At 43.6% G+C, this 22,507-nt stretch overlaps 1 protein-coding gene and 1 long non-coding RNA gene across 4 annotated transcripts in view; both read right to left on the bottom strand.

Annotated features, from left to right (window-relative positions):
- Positions 1-2,427, bottom strand: part of LOC123595379 (X-linked inhibitor of apoptosis) — a 49,631-nt gene extending 47,204 nt beyond the window's left edge. Inside the window, exons 1-3 of one of the 3 annotated variants that reach the window (XM_045473045.1) lie at positions 2,228-2,340; positions 1,839-1,965; positions 1,378-1,556 (exon numbers count right to left, since the gene is read on the bottom strand). The gene's annotated coding sequence lies outside the window, so the exon portion shown is untranslated. Of the gene's footprint in view, positions 1-1,377; positions 1,557-1,611; positions 1,966-2,227 lie in introns of all 3 variants that reach the window. The other 2 variants (XM_045473046.1, XM_045473044.1) reach the window with 2 other exon arrangements.
- A 3,782-nt stretch (positions 2,428-6,209) lies between these two features.
- The window catches only part of LOC123595004, a 71,613-nt gene continuing 55,315 nt past the window's right edge, over positions 6,210-22,507 (bottom strand). The window contains exons 2-4 of the long non-coding RNA XR_006710976.1: positions 20,055-20,113; positions 11,587-11,648; positions 6,210-7,491 (exon numbers count right to left, since the gene is read on the bottom strand). This is a non-coding gene — a long non-coding RNA (uncharacterized LOC123595004). The remainder of the gene's footprint in view (positions 7,492-11,586; positions 11,649-20,054; positions 20,114-22,507) is intronic.

Raw genomic sequence — 22,507 nt, 5'->3', positions numbered from 1 at the left:
TCTTGGGCAATTCACTTTTTCTTCTTTTGAGTCCTAGTTAACGTACTCATAAAAAATAAAGAGCTGAACTACAAATCACCAGGGATCCTTCCGATCTTAATTTTTTTTAATGATTTCTTACCCGTAAAGATTCTATATTCAGATATTTTTTCATTGCATCAAATACAATAATCTTGAATGTTAGTTTGTCATATTATTCGATAATCAAAACTTAGCACATTTCCTACAAATATAGAAATACTAGTACCATATATTCTTTTTACCATCTTATATTAGGAGCAACAGAAGAAAACAAGAAATGTGAGCATCTGATAGTCGGGCCTGCTTTGCCAGTTGGGCTGACAGGAACCACGGTGGATTTTACAATACAAACCACTGATACATAAATACACACACGTATATATCTATATATACATACGATGGGTGAATACTTATTTTTATTGATATACATATATGTGTGCAAATTTAAAAAATTGTATGTAATTATAAAATACTTGTTTATGGTAAGAAATCCAAACAGGACATTAGGCCACGTGCAAATTCAAAAGCGTCCCACCCTTCTCCATCCTCCCTTAAGTAGCCACTGTTAACATTTTTCTTGTGTACCCTTCAAGAAGTTATCCGAGGCCATTCAAATATGTAGATGCGTGTGTGTATAAATCTTTTTAAACTAAACTGCTGCCACTTCTTGAATGGCGGGGAAAAAATATCTCAAGCACTGGCTTCATAAAATGTTAAATACGTACATCGAAAGTGGTAGCACAGTTGTACGGTACCAAGTGTATACGCTTCGGAAGTGTGCAATGAACTGAATATTTAATTTTCTTCCTTGGAGGCTCTGGGCAGCAGTTGCGCAGAAAGAGCGGTGAGCAAGGAGCCAGACAACCTGGGTTCCAATCTAAGTAGTTGAGTAGCCTTAGACAAGCCTTGAAATCTTCCTGTGCCTTACTTTCTACTTTTGTAAAATATCAGTGTTGGACTAAGATCCCTTCCAACTCTAAAATGTTATAGTTCTAAGATGGCCGTCTGTAACAGTTCTATTGAACTGGTTTTAAGAAATGTGAAGTAAAAAAAGAGAAGAAAGAAACACTATAGCAACCTCCAGTCTTACAAGAGTACGTTTCTACGCGTCATTAGCCATCCGAGGCATAGTGGGACAGACCTAGGGACAGAATCGATTTGAAAGCAAAGTAGTAGATTATTAAAATCGGATAGGCAGGTTTTAACAGAGCTTTGATTGACATTTTTCTTTTTTTTGGAGGTGGAGGGGGCTGTTTTAGTTTCAGCAACCACTCCCCCTCTTCCTGAAAACAATTAAGTGTATTAAGGAGTTAATATAATGAAACTGAAAGTTAGACTGAATTTTGCTTTACTCACAGAATATGCTGGGGAGGTGACTAGGGCAGCAAAGATCGGAAAGAATTACTAGCTAATTTCCTCTCCCGGAAGCTCTCCGGTTCCTATTCTTTCTGCTGCACAAGCCCCCGGCAGGCACACTCCACCCAGCTCCGTACCTGCCACACGCATCAGATTCGGGGGTGGGGAGAGGGCGGTCCCTTTGATAATTAAAAAAAAAAAAAAAAAAAAAAAAAGTTCTTTGACTCGATTTACCTTAGGGGTCACAGGGGTTGGGAGGGCACCGGCCGGCCCGAAGCCACACACCCACCCACGCCTTCCTTCGGCGCTCCGGAGAACCTGGGCAAGGAGCCGCGGCTGGGCCACCCGCGCCGCGCAGGGGCGGCCTTCCCGCCCTCCCCCGCAGCGCGGGGCCCGCGAGGAGGGGAGGGGGAGGAGGAGGAGGAGGAGGAGAAGTAGGAACCCGTACGGGCAGTACCCACCGCGCCAGGAGAGTCAACCCGGATCGCCCGCGGCGCCCAGCGCGGTCCGGAGGGGAGGGTCCTGGAGAAGGGGCGGCCCGAGCCCCAATCTGGAAATGCCAACTCCGCTCGGCGGCCGGGCCCCAGCCTAGAAGGAAACGGAAGTCCCTTCGTCTCCCTCAGGCGCACCCACCAGCCCGCCCATCTCCCGGAGGAGCCCCGAGTCGGGGAACCCGAGGCGCGTCCGCGACAGGGCCTCAAAGAGACACCGGCCACGGTCCGACGGTCTCACAGCCCCGGCCGCGCCACTGGGCCCCCTCGCAGGCTTCTTTTTGCTGCCCCCGCTGGGAGGCCAGCCCCCCGCCCTGCAAGGCCCCTCCTTCTTCGCCCTCCGCCATTTTCGAACTTACCCTTCGGGCCCCGAAGTCCCTCGAAGAGCGCTGAGCCCCCGCGGGGCGCAGCCAAGGTCCCGCCACTTCCCTGGGCCGGAGCGGGGCTGCCAGGACAATCGTGGCCCTCTTCCCCCCCCCCCAACCCCCACCCCCCCCCAGCTGGAAGCCCGAACCTGACCTGGCCGGCGCGCCTGCGCAGTGGGCACGTCGCAGTCCCCGCCCCCAGCTCAAGCGTTTCCTCTTTAGCCTCGGGGTGTTTTTTCCCACGGCTTTTACCTGCTGGACTCTAGCGTTGAGCAGCAGGGGAATTGGGGTAAAAGGATGACAAGAGAGCGAGCGAGTTTTCTTACTATAGACCAGGCACTGTGATAGGCTTGTGACATGTTCTTTGTTGTGATTTTGGCAACCCTGTAAGATAGGCACTCTCTTATTAAATCCATTTTACAGACGAAATTGACATCCAGAGAGAATTAACTACCTCCACTAGCACGCAGCTAGTAAGTGAGGGAACTGAGGTTGGAATACAGTCTGTGTTCAGGGCGCATGGTTCAGTCGGTTAAGCATCCGACCTCGGCTCAGGTCATGATCTCATGGTTTTGTGAGTTTGAGCCTCACGTCGGGCTCTGTGCTGACAGCTCAGAGCCTGGAGCCTGCCTCGGATTTTGTGTCTCTCGCTCTCTCTCTCTCTCTCTCTCCTGCTTGCACTCTGTCTCTGACGCGCTGTCTCTCAAAAATATGAAAATGAAGAGCCTGGAGGCTGCTTCAGATTCTGGTCTCCCTTTCTCTGCTTCTCGCCCTCTCTGTCTCTCAAGGGTAAATAAATGTTAAAAGATTTTTCTTTTAAATATATGGTTTGCGTCCTAGATGGCAAGGGTAAAAGGAAAAAAGAATCGAAGACACTCAGTCGGGACAGGAAGGGGAATGGGAGATTAAGGAAGAGTAAATGAATAGGGAAGAAGCAGAAGGCAGGGAAACAGGAAATCTGGTACATAAAATGCTGATCTATCTTGGATTTATTTCAGATATGCTGTAAGATTGTCAAACAGACAAATGATTTTTTGTTTCACAAACTTGGGCTCCCTTATATGTTAGCATAGTGAGATGAGAGGTTCTGAATGAGAATGTTTCATTGTAAGAGGAAGGTTATAATTATCACCTGCCACCTGAAATCATGCTGCCCTTCTTGAGAAGGGAACTTGGAGGGAGGAGAAGAGAGGAGAGACTTCTTTTTGGTTGTTAGGCTTTTGCTAAATATTAGCCCCTCTGATCCTCTCTTACTGTCATAGCTCTGGGAATCTCACATCTGACATATTGCGTAATAGCAATTGCAAGAAAATAGTTATCTCATTTATTTTTTTTAATGTTTATTTATTCTTGAGAGAGAGAGGAAGACAGAATCTCTAGCAGACTCTGCAGTCATCACAGAGCCCAGTGCGGGACTGGAATTCACAAACCGTGAGATTGCGTCCTGAGTGGAAATCAAGAGCCCACCGCTTAACCGACTGAGCTTAACCGACTGAGCCACCCAGGCACCATAGTTATCTTATTTAATTCTCACAGCAATCTTATGAAATATGTATCTATCATTATTTCCATTTCACAGATGAAAACACTGAGGTTTAGAGAGATTAGGTGGCTTGCCCAAGTTTGTGAAACAAACTATCAGCACAGAGCCCGATGTGGGGCTCCAACTCATAAACTATGAGATCATGACCTGAGCTGAAACCAAGAGTTGGACGCTTAACCAACCGAGCCACCCAGGTGCCCCCAATAGCTAAATTTTAGAGCAGTTTGTTACCCGACAGTAAATAATTAATACAAAGGCTCTACACAATCACGGTCCTTCTTACCTTTATGTCTTCATTTCCTATTCTTTTCCCTTAATCCTTAGGTTGTCCTGCCTCAGGGCCTTTGCACTTGTTCACTCTGCCTGGAACACTTCCCCCAGATATCTCCATGGCTTGTCCTTCACCTCCTTCAAGCCTTTGCTTAATTGTCACCTTCTCAATAAAGCCTACCATGACCACCATATTTGAAATTACAACTTCTCTCATAGCACTCTCAATGTCCTTTCTCTATTCTACTTCCCCCCTTCTGCATGGCATCTATCACTTTCTAACATACTATATGGTTATTTTCTTTATGGTGTTTATTTATTGTATGTCTCCTCCTTCCATCCCCTACTATGCTATAAGCTCCAAGAGGACAGGAATTTTTATTTTGTTCACTGATCTATCCCAAGTACTTAGAACAGTGTCTGGCACAGTTAGGTACTCAGAAGATATTTGTTGAATGAGTGAATAAAAATTTCATAAACATGCCAGACCCTTAGGTGAATTGTCAGTTGGGAGATATGAATAGCAAAGGCAGATACATCTGGAGTATGGTATTTAGGTTTTATACAAAGGGACACATAGAGGTGTGAAGTTAGAGAAACACAATCTAGGGGTGCCTGGGTGGCTCAGTTGGTTAAGTGTCCGACTTCTGCTCAGATCATGATCTCACAGTTCATGAGTTCAAGCCCCACATTGGGCTCTCTGCTGTCAGCACAGAGCCCACTTCGGATCCTGTCTCCCTCTCTCTCTGCCCCTCCCCACTTGCCCTCATTCTCCCTCTCTGTCAAAAATAAATAAACAGGGGCGCCTGGGTGGCGCAGTCGGTTAAGCGTCCGACTTCAGCCAGGTCACGATCTCGCGGTCCGTGAGTTCAAGCCCCGCGTCGGGCTCTGGGCTGATGGCTCAGAGCCTGGAGCCTGTTTCCGATTCTGTGTCTCTCTCTCTCTCTGCCCCTCCCCCGTTCATGCTCTGTCTCTCTCTGTCCCAAAAATAAATAAAAAAACGTTGAAAAAAAAATTTTAAAAATAAATAAATAAATAAATAAACATTGGGGTGCCTGGGTGGCTCAGTTGGTTGAGGGCTGACTTTGGCTCAAGTAATGATCTCATGGCTCGGGCGTGTGAATTCGACCCCCTGTGTCAGGCTCTGTGCTGACAGCTCAGAGCCTGGAGACTGTTTCCAATTCTGTGTGTCCCTCTCTCTCTCTTGCACTCTGTCTCTGTCTCTCTCTCTCAAAAATAAAATAAACATTAAAACCTTAAAAAACATTAAAAAAAACGAAAAACACAATCTATAGAGAGGTTGATGTTTTGTTGTAATTATTTTTGGTTGAGAAGAAGGAACATTTAGGGAAAGAACAAAGGTATATTAGCATGAACCCTGTGAAACTGCCAATGTTCAACAATTGCCAAGTATCCCAAACAGCAATTTAATACGGAGAAAGGAAAATTGATGGCATAAATCCTCAGCAGAAATGAAAAGGAGATGGAATCAAGCATGAGTAGTGGCATTAGCCCTAAGTAGGAAAAAGGATGAGTCCTTAGAGGCTGAAAGCAATGAGATGCGGTAAGCAGAGACAAATTTTGAGAGTAGCCACCACACACCTCAATGGCAGCTGGATTCTGGGGAAAGTAAAATGTGTAGTTATCTGCGGAGAAGAACAGCCAAGGTTTAGCACTATAACACTTTTTTGCAAAGGCAGTTTAAGTGAAAGCCCAACTAAATAAAGAACAGAGTTGTTCTGAGTGAAGGAAGGTGGGCTGAGCCCTGACGTGCGGGCATTACCCTCGGAGCCATCAGTTTCATGTACCTTCTTCTGGCAGGCAGGGGTACACACCTGCATAGGATTACCCTTGACTCATCACAGAACAGCCTCTGTGAAGGTCAATCGTGCTGAACAGTGTCTATCAGCAGCACCTGCCCTGCAGTCTTCTGACTTTTGCTCGGGTGACCGGGTCGCTAGCCTCTCACCGCCTCCTTGCTGCCAGAAAGACTGTGGCTGTAATTTCCTGTCTTTGAGCAGTCATAGAGACGCCTGGCCTTATCTCGCGCCAGCAAAACTTGCATCTCCAGCCAGCCCTCCCTTTTTTCCTTTGCCTTTATCTTCCAGGACTCAGTCATTCAGAAGTGACTTGCCTGTTTGTGGTAGAGATAGAAGAGTGCGCTCTCAACTTAAGCTAATGGAAAATTCCACCTGGGCTTTCTATATACGAATCTATTCCTATGGTTATACACAGTGTATTCGCTCTGCAAAAACCCAACAACAATATCAAGGTCAGGATGTTGTCATTGTGTGTCTGGAGTAGGGTGGAGATACATGTTACTGGAGTTGAGGTCCAGGAGAGAGGCTAGCATGTTGGAGGGATCGTCGTCCAGGATGGTTGTGGGATTTGTGTTTAGGGAGGAAGACTATGAACAAAAGGCTACAGATGTCAACAGATGCAAGGAAGTGTCCTGAATATACATAGATAATAATTGTTAGCATTTACTGAGTGTTTACCATATGCCAGGCACTGTCTTAAGTGCTTGGCTTAGTTTGTCTCTCATAATCCTCTCAGTAACCCTATAAGCTAAGTGTTCTTTGTTATTTTCATTCTTGTCTTGACTCAGAACCTGAGATGGTGCCTGGTATATGGTAGGTACTCGAGCCAGATCAGGTCACTCCTCCACCTTAAACCCTGCGATGGCTTCTCACTTGGTAGAGGCAAGCACTGGGAGATGTGGGAGTCTAGAGAAGAGCTTCAGATGGCGGAGAGTGGATGAGAGCTGGCTCTACACGGGACTTCAGTCTTGAAGGACAACCGAGAGTTAGCTAGGTGACACAGTGGGAGAAAGTCATTCTAATCAGACATGGTAGCATGTGCTAACTCATGGAAGTGGAGCAAAACAGCGTGTAGTTGGAGAATGGCAGTTAATGCCTTATGGCCAGACCGTACCTGCTAGTATTTATTGAGTGTTTTTTATGTTCACACTGTGTTAAATGCGTTACACAGATGACCACATTTAATCATCATGCAACTCTAGGAAGGTAATGTTATTATCCCCATTTTACAGGTAAGAAAACTGGGGACAGAAAGGTTAGGCAGTCCAAGGTCTCAAAACTAGTAAGGCGGAGGTGTGGGTAGGTGGTGATATGGGGATGGATGGAGCCTGACAGAGAGCTGAGGCTCTAGAGAGGTAGTCAGGGCCCAGATGAAATCCTTGTGTATTAGTCTACTTTAGCTGCCACAACAAAATACCACAGACTGGGTGACTCACACACCAGAAATTTATTTTCTCATGGTTCTGGAGGCTGCAAGTCTGAGATCAAGGTGTTGGCAGGGTCACCGTTCTTTCGAGGTCTGTCCTCTTGGCTTGCAGATGGCTGTCTTCTCTGTGTGTCTAAATTTACGTGGTCTTTCCTCTTGTTGTGTCCGTATCCTAATCTCCTCTCCTTGATGAAGACAGCTGTCATATTGGATTAGGGCACACCCTCATCACCTCATTTTAACTTAATTACCTCTTCAAAGGCCTTATCTGCAACTGCAGTCACATTCTGAGGTACTGTGGATTGGGATTTCAATGTGAATTTGGAGGAGGGTACGATCTAGTCCATAAAACCTTGCGTGGCACATTCGATCATTTGGCCTCTATCATATAAGGCAGTGGTTCCCAAACCTGATGGTGACCCAGAATCACCAGAATCACCAGAATCACCAGAATCACCTTTGTGATGCTACTCATTCTTGGACACCCCCCCCCCTCTCTGGTGGCTGTGTGATTCAGAGTCAGTAAAACTAGGTTATGTTTTGGGGAAATGTAAAGCTTCCCCACAGTCTCCAGCTCATTCTGGTGCTGTGTCTATCTGGGCTATGTTTTGGGGAAATCAATTCCAGGTTGATTTCAGATAGAAATGTGAAAGGCAAAACTTCAACATTTTTAAAGAAAATACAAGAGAGTACAATTTCATCATAGGGTAGAAAATGATTTCTTAGACTAGTGGTGTTCATGCTTTTTGCTCTTATGTCTCTAGAAGAATTTTGAAAAATTATGGATCCACTTTCACATGTTTCATGTGACATAAAAAGGTTTTCATTATAAGTTAAAATAATTACAAAGGATGTAATTTCCAGTATATTATAAAGATTGCATTTTTTTTTATTTATTTTTGAGACAGAGAGAGACAGAGCATGAATGGGGGAGGGGCAGAGAGAGGGAGACACAGAATCGGAAGCAGGCTCCAGGCTCTGAGCCATCAGCCCAGAGCCTGACGCGGGGCTCGAACTCACGGACCGCGAGATCGTGACCTGAGCTGAAGTCGGACGCTTAACCGACTGAGCCACCCAGGCACCCCAAAGATTGCATTTTTTAAAGGAATTTCTATACCCAACGTGGGGCTTGAACTCACATCCCTGAGATCAAGAGCCTCACACTCCACTGACTGAGCCAGCCAGGTGCCCCTCCAATGTATTATAAATGTTGGTATAAAAACCAAATCTATCATTAGTTTAACTGAATTTTAAATACCATAGTGATTTGGTACCCACTGTCATCCACTTGAAAATTAAAGGAAAAAGCTCTTCTGTAGGAGCCAGAAAATTTATATCTATTTTTGTCTTTAATTCATTTATCCATTCCACTTCCACCATAGAATTTTATCTTAATGTGATATATTTTATACTTTAAAGTCTTTTATTGATCACCCTATCATATTTCTTTGCAGCAGAACAGTGAATATAAAACATTTTTTTAAGGAAATGTCCTATCGACATATTTTTAGCTATTAAAACATTTCTCTAGATTGAGTTATTCATAAATTGGTATAAAATTGCTCAAAACATAAATATTTTATACATTGATAAGTGAATGGAAAACTTAAAAAGTCAAATGTTATTAGAAATGCATCCTTGAATGAGCTGGATATTTTCCCCCTCCCGTGTATGGAGGGATGGATACACCCTGTTGCTGGAATGAGAGTTTAGGTTCAATTCTATTTCTGTTTTTATCTGATTGGATATGTGCACTGAGAAATTTGCTCACACATATAAGAATATGAAAATATAAATAGTATTGTAATAACATTGTTGTTTAATTATCTGAACTCTTTCTGAGTTCTTTGCCAAAACTCACATGGCAATCCATCAGAAATGTCATTTTATGATCTATTGTCTGGCTACCGGATTAGATTTTCCTTCAAATTTGTTGAAAGCAAAAGATTGGAAACCACCTGACTGGCAAAAGGATTTGTTACTCATTCACTGGAGTCATTCACTTTCTCAGCTTCTAGGAATGATACCCAAAAGGCTTTTTAGATGACTAGTAATTATACTTCTTTACTTTTTCATTGAGGGGTAACTTATTTAATCTGATATACTCAGAAAGGGTTGGGAAAATAAAAAATACTGTTAATTTGAATATTTGCCAATATAATATTTTAAAATAAATGCTTCTATTTTATCTTGTCCCTTGAATATATTTTCATCAAAAGTTTTTGGAGCTGCTGATGTGAGTTTATTCAGTTTATGGAAAATGCCCCACTGTATAATCTAACTGGCAGTCAGTCCTACTCATCAACAACAAAAGTCAAATACTTATTTTGTTTTAAAAAGTCAGACTTTTGCTTTTCAATTCAAATAAAAACGTGGTAATGCATTCCTTGTAACAACTATCTCATTTCTGAATTCGAATTCTAAGATAGATGAAGCTGAGTCTTGCCATGAATTTGCTGCCGGGATGAAATAAGGCACTGCCAGCTTCAGGATTTCTTACCAAAGCTCTCATTGCTTTCTTCTCATGGACCTGTCTCTCAGAAGCACAAAAAGACGCAAGAGTTTGACTAGCAGAGGCTTCCTCAGCATCAGTAGGTTTTAAACAGGTAGAGAAATTGATTGAATTGTACACACATGTCCATATCCTTGACACCTGGATTCTACAATTAGTATTTTACTATGTTCCCTTTAATACCCTTTTCCATCTACCTGTCCCTCTATCCATTGTCAGGGAGGAAGACCTTACTCTGCCCTCTAGTCTTTCTAAGTGGACTTAGAATCAAATTGTCATGAGACAGATTGACAGGAGAAAACCAAACTGAATAGACGTACATATGGTAAATCTACACTCGACAGAGATTCCAAAGACAGTGGGGTGACATGAAGCTTACGTGAACTAAGGAGAGGGTAGGGGCTGAAGATACAAAGGGGAGAAGGCCATTAGCAGGAAGGTGAAAGGAGATGTTTGGAAAAACAAGGTCATTCTATTATGCAGGTAAGTTGCTTAGGTAAAGGGGAGTCTCTGTTGATAGCTCTTTTCCTGGTAGAGGCTCCCCTTTCCAATGTAAAATTAGGCAGTTTTGGTGGAGGCAGAGAGCTTTTCCTGCTTCTCCTGGATTTTGGTTACTTTTAACTTGAAATAATCTTTATGCCAAAGTGGCCCATCTTGGGGCAGCCTGCTCTGGGCCCCTATACCACACATCAACGCATCGTATGTGTTTATGCATCTTAAAGTAAGTTTCAGACATTAGTACACTTCACTCCCGAAAACTTTAACATGCATGTTATTTACCCTCGTGTTCTTTCGTTTGAAACAATCTTCATTCTCACCCCGGAAGCGACCACTATTCTGATTGTTTTCTCTGGGAATTCATTTTCCCTGTTCTATAATTTAATGTACAGTATGTACACTTCAAACGTTTTTCTTCTTTTTTAAAAATTTAAATCCAAGTTAGTTAACATATAGTGTAATCATGATTTCAGGAATAGAATTTAGAGATTCATCACTTACCTATAACCCTCAGTGCTCATCCCAACAAGTGCTCTCCTCAATGCCCATCACCCATGTGGCCCATCCCATCCCTCACCCACCTCCTTCCAGCAACCCTCAGCTTGTTCTCTGTATTTAAGACTCTCTTATGGTTTGTCTCCCTATTTTTATCTTATTTTTCCTTACTTTCCCCCGTGTTCCTCTGTTGTGTTTCTTAAATTCCAAATAGGAGTGAAATCATGTGATATTTGTCTTTCTCTGGCTTATTTCATTTGGATAACGCACTCTAGTTCTACCAGTATGTACACTTTTAACACCAATGTATTGATTTGCTCCCTTGTTTGGCTCACCAGAGGTTTCATACTTAGCGGAATGAACAATACTAAGATTCAGACTGGGGAAAAGGGATACAGGCATTTGTGAAAGGAAAGGTGGAAAAGGAGACCCAGAATGAAGCCACCACGCAGGCATTCTGAAATATTTCACTTTTGGGGCGCCTGGGTGGCTCAGTCGGTTAAGCGTCCGACTTCGGCTCAGGTCATGAATTCTCAGTTTGTGAGTTCGAGCCCCGTGTCAGGCTCTGTGCTGACAGCTCTGAGCCTGGAGCCTGCTTCGGATTCTGTGTCTCCCTCTCTCTCTGCCCCTCCTTTGCTCGCACTCTGTCTCTCTGTGTCTCTCAATAATAAATAAACGTTAAAAAAATTTTAAAAAAGAAATATTTCACTTTTAGGAAAGAATAGATATGAAAATGGAGGATCTTCAAAGCTGTCCATACTTGTAAACACCTTAAAAGTCTTCACATACCTTCAGGGAATATGTACCCTAGACCGAAGATCACTGTCCTGGATAGGGTGCATAAAGTATGACTGTAAAACAAAACAATGAGTAAATTTGACTGTGTTCAAAATGAAAACCTCTGCAGAAGAATAAACACCACAAACAAAGAGAAGAGACAAGATATTTACATCATGTAAGAGATATGCGATGAGCATGCAGAATAAAAAGAGCTGCTTCTTAAAGAAAAGCAGATTAAAGACAAACAGCTTAATAGAAAAATTAACTAAAGATAGAAGTAGATAATATATACAATAAAACATGCCTCATAGGAAATTATGTTCAATTTCACTAGTAATCAGAGACATGCAGATTAAAACAATAAGAACCCAAGAGAGATGAAAATACATGTCCACAAAAAAAACTCGACAAGAATGTTCATAGCAGCCTTATTCATAATAGCCCCAAACTGAAAAGACACCAGAAAAATGGATAAGCAAACCGTGGCATATTCATACAATGGAATTTTACTCAGCAATAAAAAGGAACAAACTAGGGGCGCCTGGGTGGCTCAGTCGGTTGAGCGTCCGACTTCGGCTCAGGTCACGATCTCGCGGTCCGTGAGTTCGAGCCCCGTGTCGGGCTCTGTGCTGACAGCTCAGAGCCTGGAGCCTGTTTCAGATTCTGTGTCTCCCTCTCTCTCTGACTGTCCCCCGTTCATGCTCTGTCTCTCCCCGTCTCAAAAATAAATAAACGTTAAAAAAAAAAGGAACAAACTAATGATAGAGGCAACAACCTGTATTAATCTCAGAAACATTATGCTGAGTCAAAGCAATTGTCCCCCAAAAGAGTACATACTGTATCTAGAAGAGACAAAACTAATCTATCATGGAAAAAAAATCAAAACAGTGGTTACCAGGTGGAAGTGGGAGCAGGGGTTGAACTGGAGGGGAAATAGGGAACTTTTAAAGGGGGGGTGGTAATGTTCTATATTTTTACAGAGGTTTACATTACACAAGTGTGTATGCATTTGTTAGAACTCTGAATAGATAGTCCTGTGTATACATTTTACCTTAAAAATTTGTAAGCGAATGTTTAACTCTTGTAGACGATATGTATGCCGAAGTGTTTAGAGGTGAAGTTTATTTTTATTTTATTTTATTTTTTAACATTTATTTATTTTTGAGACAGAGAGAGAGCTTGAACGGGGGGAAGGGTCAGAGAGAGAGGGAGACACAGAATCGGAAGCAGGCTCCAGGCTCTGAGCTGTCAGCACAGAGCCCTACGTGGGGCTCGAACTCACGAGCCACGAGATCATGACCTAAGCCGAAGTCGGACCCTTAACCGACTGAGCCACCCAGGCGCCCCTAGAGGTGAAGTTTAAAGATGTTTTTAATTTACTTGGAAATACATACCAGAATATGATGAATTCAATTATGGATGGAGGGATGGACAGATACGTGATCAAACAAATATGACAAAATGCTCATAAAGCCACCGACTGAATTCACTGCACAATTTTTTAAAGTTCACTGTTTGTTTTTTTAATTAAAAAAATTTTTTTTAACGTTTATTCATTTTTGAGAGACAGAGAGAGACACAGCGTGAGCAGGGGAGGGGCAGAGGGAGGGGAACAGAAGATCCGAAGTGGGGTCTGCCCTGACAGCAGCAAGCCTGACACGGGGTGAGGTCATGACTGGAGCCCAAGTGGAATGCTCAACCGAGCGAGCCACCCAGGCGCCCCACCCTTTATCAATTGTTAGCAGGTTGCCACATTTGCTTTATCTCTCCATGTGTAAATATCCACTTTTTCCCTGAATCATTTGAGAGTAAATCGCATGTAATCCCTGAATAGTTCAGCGTCCATTTCCTAAAGGAAAAGGATTCTTCTACCCAACCACAATACAATGATCCCGCTCAGGACGTTTTAACATTTGTTACCATGTTATTGTCTGATTTATAATCCAGATTCAAATATCTCTAATTATTGTAATAATGGGCTTTAGAAGTGTTTAGAACTGCATCTAGAATCCACTGAAGTGTCACAGATTATATATAGTTGTCACTTCATTCAGTAAAGCTCCGCAGCCTTTTTTTGTGCCTTTCCGGACATGGACTTTTTTGAAGAGCCCAGGCAAATTGCTTTGTGGGATGTCCTTACGTTTGCGTTTGCAACATTTAAAAAGAAGAGGAACCAATCGGTTTCTAGGCCCCTCACTTAGTGTCAGAAACGGCAACAGCCTCCAGTAGGTAGAAGGATGGAGACCTTGTCAATGGAATCAGCTGTAGCCTCAACCCATCGTGCTTCGGATGCAATCACAGCTTGGTTGTGTGGAGTGGCTCAAGGCTTGTCAAGCTTACACGTGAGACAAGTCAAGGCCAAGGCCTGAGTGATTTGGCTGGGAAAGATACAGTGAGCGACTTCTAGACTTAGACATTTTATTACTTAAGCAGATAGCAAAAAGAAGAAAAAGCCTAAGGTGCCTGCTCCCCAAGATCCTTGTTCCACACACTAAAAAGGACAACCCTGAAACAACAGTGTTTCAACATTGCTAAGGAGCCCATTCTGGGCTGCCACTGAGGGGTTTTATAGTCTGCAGCTCTATTCTGAAGACACAGGACAGAAAGCTTCCTATGCTGTCAGAACTGGGGAGGTGATGAGAAACGGTCTCATGACAGCCTCCCAGGGAAGATAGGGAGATGAGTGGGAGATGACCTCATAGTAGTTCCTTACGGAACTCCAGTGCTCTTGTGTTTCAGGAGGATCACAAGGCATTCTGCCAAAACTCAGAGATAGTTCAAGCCTTTGCCTGTGTGGAAATGTGTAATGTCACCATGGAAGAGCCATTTCCATGATAAGGCTATTTCTCTGTTGACAATGGATAGAAACAGTAGCAGCCGTGGCCTTGGGTGAATGCAAAGACTCAGGCCTCTCTCGCGTAATGTGGCATTGACCTGGATCGATCATGATTTGGAGAAGTCTAAGTTCGGATCTTTTAGGTAACTGGCTATATTAGATTAGTTCCTAGAACCCTATGTTGTCCTAGAAATCGATTCACTTCCCTTCGCCACAGTCTGCTAAGGGAGAGAAGGGATTCGTGGTAGTTCACAAGGTTGGCTTCTATGTTAATTGCAGTATGCTCTACTTTTTATTATTTTGTCCTTTCTAGAGTGTAGGCTCCATTTTCTCAATTAATTCTTTGGGTTTTCTTTAGAAATTCCTGAGTGAAGCTCTCTTTCTATGTTAAGGAAAGAGCTCTTAACTGGTGGTTGGGCCTAAATAACAGTTGCAGCTAGATTTCTGTCCAGAGAGAGCACACCAAGTCAATAGTTCTACTTCAGGATGGTGTCTGAACAAGGCCCGTTCCTGTTTGGGTATGCTGCATGTTACAAGACATTAGGAAAAATTAAGACTAACATTCAAAAAGTCAATAACCCACGGGAAGCCTGTGGACTATTTTAAACATACCGTATTGGAAACCTGAAAAAAAAAATGTATGCCAATGATCAAAAATACTAGGCACTTGGGAAATAAAATATGCTGCTTGGTTAGTTGGCAAAGTCAAAGGGGCTATTGTAAGGGGGGAAAAAGGCATCTTTCAAAAAATGGAAATATAGCTTCTAATGAGGAGTCTGGAAAATATGGCAGCTCAGATACAAAGTAGAAATTACATGAGCTAAAAAAGAATGAGGAGTTCTTTGCCAGGGACTCTAAAACCCCTCTCTGAAATATATCCAGGAGAAAGCCAGCTAGAGAATCAGCGGGATTACAAGGATTAAAAAGGGATTTGACGTGTGGCAGGAGCCTGGGAGGTGGGGGTTTCAGGTTGCTGGTGCCTTAAATGGGAGGGCTTTTGCAAAGCTTTGGGTGAGGCCCTGGTGGAGAGGTGACTAAGAAAGTTTTATCTTTCTCTCTCTCTCAGTGTCTTCTTTCTACCTCCTACTTCCTTCTCTCCCTGCCCTTTTCCTGAATCTGCTTTGCTTTGCTCCTGAATGTCCCTTATCTGCTTCTCCCTGACTGGATCTTGGTCATTTCCAAATTGTGGTGACTAAGGACCGGGCAGGATGCTAGAGCGTGAGTTCACTCTGTAGGCACACATGTTCTCACCTAATATTGGTAGTAAGAGTTGTCCGCACCTAAGTAGCTCTGATCAAGACTCAGGGAGGGGCGAATAGTCTCACCAAGGTCCTTTGCTTCTTCCTCTGGTGTTTGGAGAGGTTAGACAACCTGGTCACCCTTGGCCTAGTAGGGTTTAGCTAGGGGAGGCTGACACCTGGTGGTTACACTTGGGAGGTGCAGAGGAGTTCTTAGTAGCCCCACCCCTTTACCATTTACTCACCATTTATTGAGCTATTAGCATGATATGAATCATCTCATTTAAAACACACAACAACCCTCTGAAGTATCATTTTTTTAACTTGACATATGAATTATTTGTGTTAAATCTTTATGAGCTGATTTAAGCAATGGGGTAAGGGATTATTATTATTTTTTTCTTTACTCGGCTCCTGCGACAGTACCTACCGCATGGTAGGTTCTCAGGAAATATTTGTTGAAATAATATTTTTTACTTATCAACGTCATGAAACTTTAAGAGGACAGTATCTTGGGGCGCCTGGGTGGCGCAGTCGGTTAAAGGTCCGACTTCAGCCAGGTCACGATCTCGCTGTCCGTGAGTTCGAGCCCCGCGTCAGGCTCTGGGCTGATGGCTCAGAGCCTGGAGCCTGCTTCCGATTCTGTATCTCCCTCTCTCTCTGACCCTCCCCCGTTCATGCTCTGTCTCTCTCTGTCTCAAAAATAAATAAAAACGTTAAAAAAAAAATAAAAAAAAAAAAAAGCCTCCTGGTCAAAAAAAAAATTAAAAAAAAAAAAAAAAAAAAAAGAGGACAGTATCTTTGTAATAGAATTGATGTGAATACAGCGCCACCAAGCCAGATAAGCCTAGACTCAGTCTGTTGCAACTCTGGCTTAAATGCTCTTTCCTAGAAGTCTCCCCATCTCAGATACTTGGAGACCAAGTCTGCTGCTGGGAATATTTCAAATCTATTGAAACTCTACTCACCTGCCATCATCGTACACTCTATCGTGGACCTCACAAGGCTGAGTTTCTGTTCAAATGCAGCCATTTCATATTGAGAAACCACCAGAAAACTACAAGTTTCATTCAGCTGAGGCCGTTCAAATGCTGCTTTCTTAGACTCCTCTACCCAGACATTAGGTGCCCAAGATGGATTCTTGTTGATAGGAACACTGAAGATGTCTGGGACGATGGCCGATTTGTTAGAGAATCAAGTGGCAACATTCGGCGAATGACAGAGAGAAAGAGAGGGAGAGAGACTGACTAACCCGTAGGTTGTTAGATGACCACAATGAAGAAGAGAAAACGAATAGATGGGATGAACCTCAAGGAAGCAATGTTGGAAGAGTTATGGCCTGGAAGTAGTGATGAAATAGTAGGAAAATGCCAACCCTCTCTCTAGGTCCTGTGATATATGGAAATGCAGGGGAAGTGGTGCGTTGAGGGGGGAACCATGTTTCATTTAAGGTCACAAAATGGGAGAATTTCCGTAGAAGAGTTTGCCTATCTTTGAGAATTGTCTAGGGCCAAATAGAAAGGTTTGGGAGGGAGAGGTGCAGTGGGGGTTTGGGTGGGTGAGAAAGCACAGAGCGGTGTGGAGACGAAAGGAAGAGAGAGGATAGATGGTCAGAGGAGGCTTCATCTCAGATAGTGGCCAAAATGATAGAATGTACAGAAGGGTGGTATTAGCTTTCCTCAAAGCTAAGGCAGGCTGAGGCCCTCGGTTATGGTGGGAGACTGGGACATTTGGAGTCATTATTTTAAAACTCATCAGGGAGGATTCAAGTAGAAATGGGGGTTGCAGAGATAAAACCAAAGCCATATGGGGCGCCTGGGTGGCGCAGTCGGTTAAGCGTCCGACTTCAGCCAGGTCACGATCTCGCGGTCCGTGAGTTCGAGCCCCGCATCAGGCTCTGGGCTGATGGCTCAGAGCCTGGAGCCTGTTTCCAATTCTGTGTCTCCCTCTCTTTCTGCCCCTCCCCCGTTCATGCTCTGTCTCTCTCTGTCCCAAAAATAAATAAACGTTGAAAAAAAAAATTTTTTTAAAACCAAAGCCATATGAGTGAATAACCTTGACAGGTAGAAAAGACAGGGAGCAGAAGGTGAGTGGCGCCTTGAAAAGGCTGAAGAGTCCAAGACTACACATTGGCAGACCCCATGTGAGAGAGAAGAGTGTTTTTAGAGGTCAGTACGCTGCCCCACAAGAAATGCTATGCTCTTAGCCCCACAAACGTCATTGAGCTCCTGGTCTTCTGATGTCAACATCTTTCGGAAGACAGCTTTCTGAAACTTCTTGGCAGGCTCTTCATACTTCCTTTTCAAAGTTCTTGTTGATCTTCATGGAATTGACTAAGGTCTGTGCTCCTTGAGAACATGGATTAACATGTTTATCTCTCAGATGCCCCTCTATTTCTGTCTCTGCCTATTTGACGGTTTTCATGATGGGAGTCAAAGAAGTAAAGCACTTGAGGATCCAGAGAGATTTTGAGGTGGCAGAGAGGGAAATTGAGGAAATGCATGTTGACGTTCTCACTGTTTCCTGTACAATGGAATGCATGGTCATGGGCTGAAGGTGAGGGGGGTAATTCTTATCTCATATGGTTGTAAGCATGAAGCAAGATAGCAGATGTGAAGAATTTAGCACAATGTGTAGTTTGATGAATTGGAGTTTTATTATTTTTTTAAAGTGTATTTTTTTTTTTTTTTTAGTAACCTCTACACCCAATGTGGGGCTTGAACTCACAACCCCAAGATCAAGAGTCCCATGCTCTTCCAACTGAGCCAGACACATGCCGCTACATTGGAGTTTTAAAGAGCTCTCTTTGGAGAAGTCAAAGTCCCAGCTGGGCATAGAAATAGTCAAGGAGGGGCACCTGGGTGGCTCAGTTGGTTAAGCATCCGACTTCAGCTCAGGTCATGATCCCACGGTTCGTGAGTTCGAGCCCCCCATCAGGATCTCTGCTGTCAACACGGAGCCTGCTTCAGATCCCTTGTCCCCCTCTGTCTCTGCCTCTCTCCCACTCTCTCTCAAAAAGAAATAAACATTTAAAGAAGAAAGAAAAAAGAACTAGTCAAGGAAACTGACAAGGGTTGGGCAAAGTTCAATAAGTGGGGAAATGGTATGGAACTGGGTAGGTGGTGTGCAGCTAGGCAGCACTTGGCAATGGAGGAGTGAACAGACAGGAGCTGGGATCTAAGCAGAGACAGACCAGCAAGCAACTAAAGGTCAAAGAATAAACTGAGGTTCCATCACATGGTATAACCTGAAGCAGTAGGTTTTAAGTGAAGCATAGATCCCGGGAAGCCATTTGCTAGCCAGGGCGTTGGCGTAGACCCAAAGATTATACCTTTCCTGAGATGAACTTTAAGGGCCATTTATTATGACCCATTATGGAGGCTAGAGAGCCCGACTTTGTATTTTTATCTCTGCAACCACTAGCCGGTATGATTGAGAGGGTTTCCTTAGTAGGTAGAAAGAGGGAATAGAGACGTTGGGATGGGAGAAGGACTAGCAAGAGGAGAAATGAATGGGGACACTTAGTAAAAGGCACATTGCTGGAGTGTTTGGTAATGGGATGAAGCAAAAAGAGGGAGAGTGTTGTGCAGGATAGCGAATAACTAAAAAAGAAGGGGAAGCAATGGAATAATAATGCTATGGTTTCCCTCCGCCAAATATAGTACCTAGGACCCCAATATGTAAGGGACAGAGACTGAATTATAAATAATAACATAATAAATCTCTAAAATATGAAGTGAACTTATTTATAAAAACGGATTAAAACTGGACTAACAAAATTACTAAAATGAAAAAACTGAGTAAGCAGGATTGATGCAAAGCATTTCCCCAGTAACGTTTTAAGTTCTTTGTCTCTCGGAATAAAAGATGTTGCTGGGCTTTATTTTATTTTTTAAAGATTTTATTTTCTTTTCAACGTTTTTTTTTTTATTTATTTTTGGGACAGAGAGAGACAGAGCATGAATGGGGGAGGGGCAGAGAGAGAGGGAGATACAGAATCGGAAGCAGGCTCCAGGCTCTGAGCCATCAGCCCAGAGCCTGACGCGGGGCTCGAACTCACGGACCGCGAAATCGTGATCTGGCTGAAGTCGGACGCTTAACCCACTCTGCCACCCAGGCGCCCCTAAAGATTTTATTTTCAAGTAATCTCTACACCCAACGTGGGGCTTGACCTCACGACCCTGAGATCATGAGTTGCATGCTCTACCAACTGAGCCAGCCAGGTGCCCCTGTTGCTGTGCTTTAAATCAGGAGGAAATTTTAAAATTCACTTGTTATACTGTAAAAAAAATCGTCCTATTTTCAAAAGGTACTGCTAACATCCACTGGTAGTATTTTAATAGTCGCTGTTGCTTGACAAATACGGATGTTTGATGAAATCCAATCGGCTAAATTATACTCACTTGTCCAAAGAGGAGCATTCTAGGGAAATAAAAAGAAATCCTCAGCATGTAAGCAGCATCTATACAAAAAGGAAGGGAATAGGAACAAGGTGTATTAGTTTCCTGCGACTGCTGTAACAAATTACCCCAACCTGGGTCACTTAAAACAACAGACATTTACACTGTCCCAGTTCTGGAGGCTGGAAGTCTGAAATCGAGGTGTCAGCAGGACCTTGCTCCCTTCAAAGGCTCTAAGGAAGATTCCTTCCTTGCCTCTCCTTAGCTTTCATTGGTTGCTGACAATCCTTGGCGTTCCTTGCCTTGTAGACACATCAGTCCAATTTCTATCTGTCTTCACATGGCATTCTCCTTTCTGTGCATCTCTGTGTGTCTGTGTCCCAAATTTCCTTTTCTTATAAAGACACCAGTCATATTGGATTTAGTGCTGGCCCTAACCCAGTATGGCTTTATCTAAACTTGATGACATCTGCAAAGACCCTATTTCCAAATAAGGCCACATGCACAGGTTGTGAAGGGGCGTGAATTTGGGAGACACTATTCAACCCAGCACAAAGGGGAAATGTACTCCCTCAAGAGCTGGTATTACCAGGACAGAAAGTGTACTCCGAGTTTCTGAGACTACCACTGGGGATGGCAGAGGGGTGACTGGTAGAGAAACTAAAGAAGAAAGGCAGAATTAATGATGATGGTGAAAGCAAAGGTCTTCACTACTTGTTCGTTATCCAGATTTCTCAGTATCTGGGTAGAATGGATGTCTGGGGGGCTCCCTGGCCTGCAGATTGAAGCTATTAATGTGACCTATGTGGTCAGAGTAAAGTATTGTGTATAGAAACCAGTGTTGCTTCGGAATGAGCCTTCTGGGGCGCCTGGGTGGCTCAGTCGGTTGAAGCGTCCGACTTCGGCTCAGGTCATGATCTCACAGCTCGTGAGTTCCAGCCCCGAGTCGGGCTCTGTGCTGACACTTGGAACCTGGAGCCTGCTTCAGAATCTGTGTCTCCCCCTCTCTCTGCCCCTCCCCTTCTCATGCTCTGTCTCTGTCTCTGACTTTCTCTCTCTCTGTCTCAAAAACAAAAGAAAGAAACATTAAAAAAACTAAAAAAAAAAAAAAAATGAGCCTTCTGTATGGAGGAGTGAGTTAGGCTGTTCCAACAGAAATTCAGGGTATGGAAATGGGCAGCTCAGTCATACTGCTGATGGGATGTGTAGCACCCCCCCAGACAGGGGCCCATATCCCACCACCATTCAGCATATTAGAATTTGGCCCCTTCCTGGAGCTGGGTCCATAGCTACACCAATGCTAAAAAGCAAGGTCCACCTTCACCTAAACTCAAACCAAGGTTCACATATATAATACCATTTAAACTCTTTAGAACCAGCCTCGCCCTATGTCTCACCACTAGTCAATACATTGCCAGACAGCCCACGTAGTGTCCCTAGCACTACTCATCAAGCCGAAGTGAAAGCTCATACACTGGCCACTCTATGTACACATCTCACCTCTAAACACGTGGGGACAGCCATATCTCCCGAGAGCCTACAGCCATTCCAGTCTCCAACATAGCTTGACAGAGTCCTGCTCAGATCAGTGCTCAGATCATTCCCACACAGTCCTCAGCAAGTCAGGAGATAGCTCTTATCTGAGAACTGGGATGCTACTCACACATCTTCAAAGTTTTCCATGGGATTGCAAGAACGAACATTGTTAAAATGTCTGTACCCAAACCAGTCCGCACATTTAAATGTTTATTTATTTATTTTTGAGAGAGCGAGGGAGAGGCAGAGAGAGAGGAAGACAGAAGCTCCAAAGCAGGCTCTGGAATGAGAGTGCAGAGCCTGATGCGGGGCTTGAACTCACGCGCCGTGAGATCATGACCTGAGTTGAAGTCAAGACGCTTAACCGACTGAGCCACTCAGGCGCCCCAGCAGTCTACACATTTAAGACAATCCCTACCAAAATATCATCAGCGTTTTTCACAGAGCTAGAACAAACAATCCTAAAATTTGTATGAAACCACAAAAGACCCTGAATAGCCAAAGCAATCCTAAAAACGAAAAGCAAAGCCGGAGATATCACGATTCAAGGTGTTAAGCTATATTACAAAGGTGGAGTCATCAAGACAGTATGGCACAAGAACAAAAACAGACAGAGATCAGTGGAATAAGAAGAGAAAACCCAGAAATGGACCCACAACTGTATGGTCAACTGATCTTCGGCAAAGCAGGAAAGAATTTCCAATGGAAAAAAAGTCTCTTCAACAAATCGTGTTGGGAAAACTGGACAGGAACATGCAGAACGTGCAGAATGAGTCTGGACCACTTTCTTACACCATATGCAAAAATAAATTCAAAATGGATGAAAAACCTAAATGTGAGACAAGAAACCATCAAAATCCTAGAGGAGAACACAGACAGCAACTTTTTGGGCCTCAGCTGGAGCAACTTCTTTCTGGACA

Source organism: Leopardus geoffroyi, chromosome X, assembly GCF_018350155.1.
Source record: "Leopardus geoffroyi isolate Oge1 chromosome X, O.geoffroyi_Oge1_pat1.0, whole genome shotgun sequence".
Taxonomy (NCBI): domain Eukaryota; kingdom Metazoa; phylum Chordata; class Mammalia; order Carnivora; family Felidae; genus Leopardus; species Leopardus geoffroyi.
The sequence above is the reverse complement of the archived record's forward strand: the minus strand, read 5'-3'. Positions and strand labels throughout refer to the sequence as shown.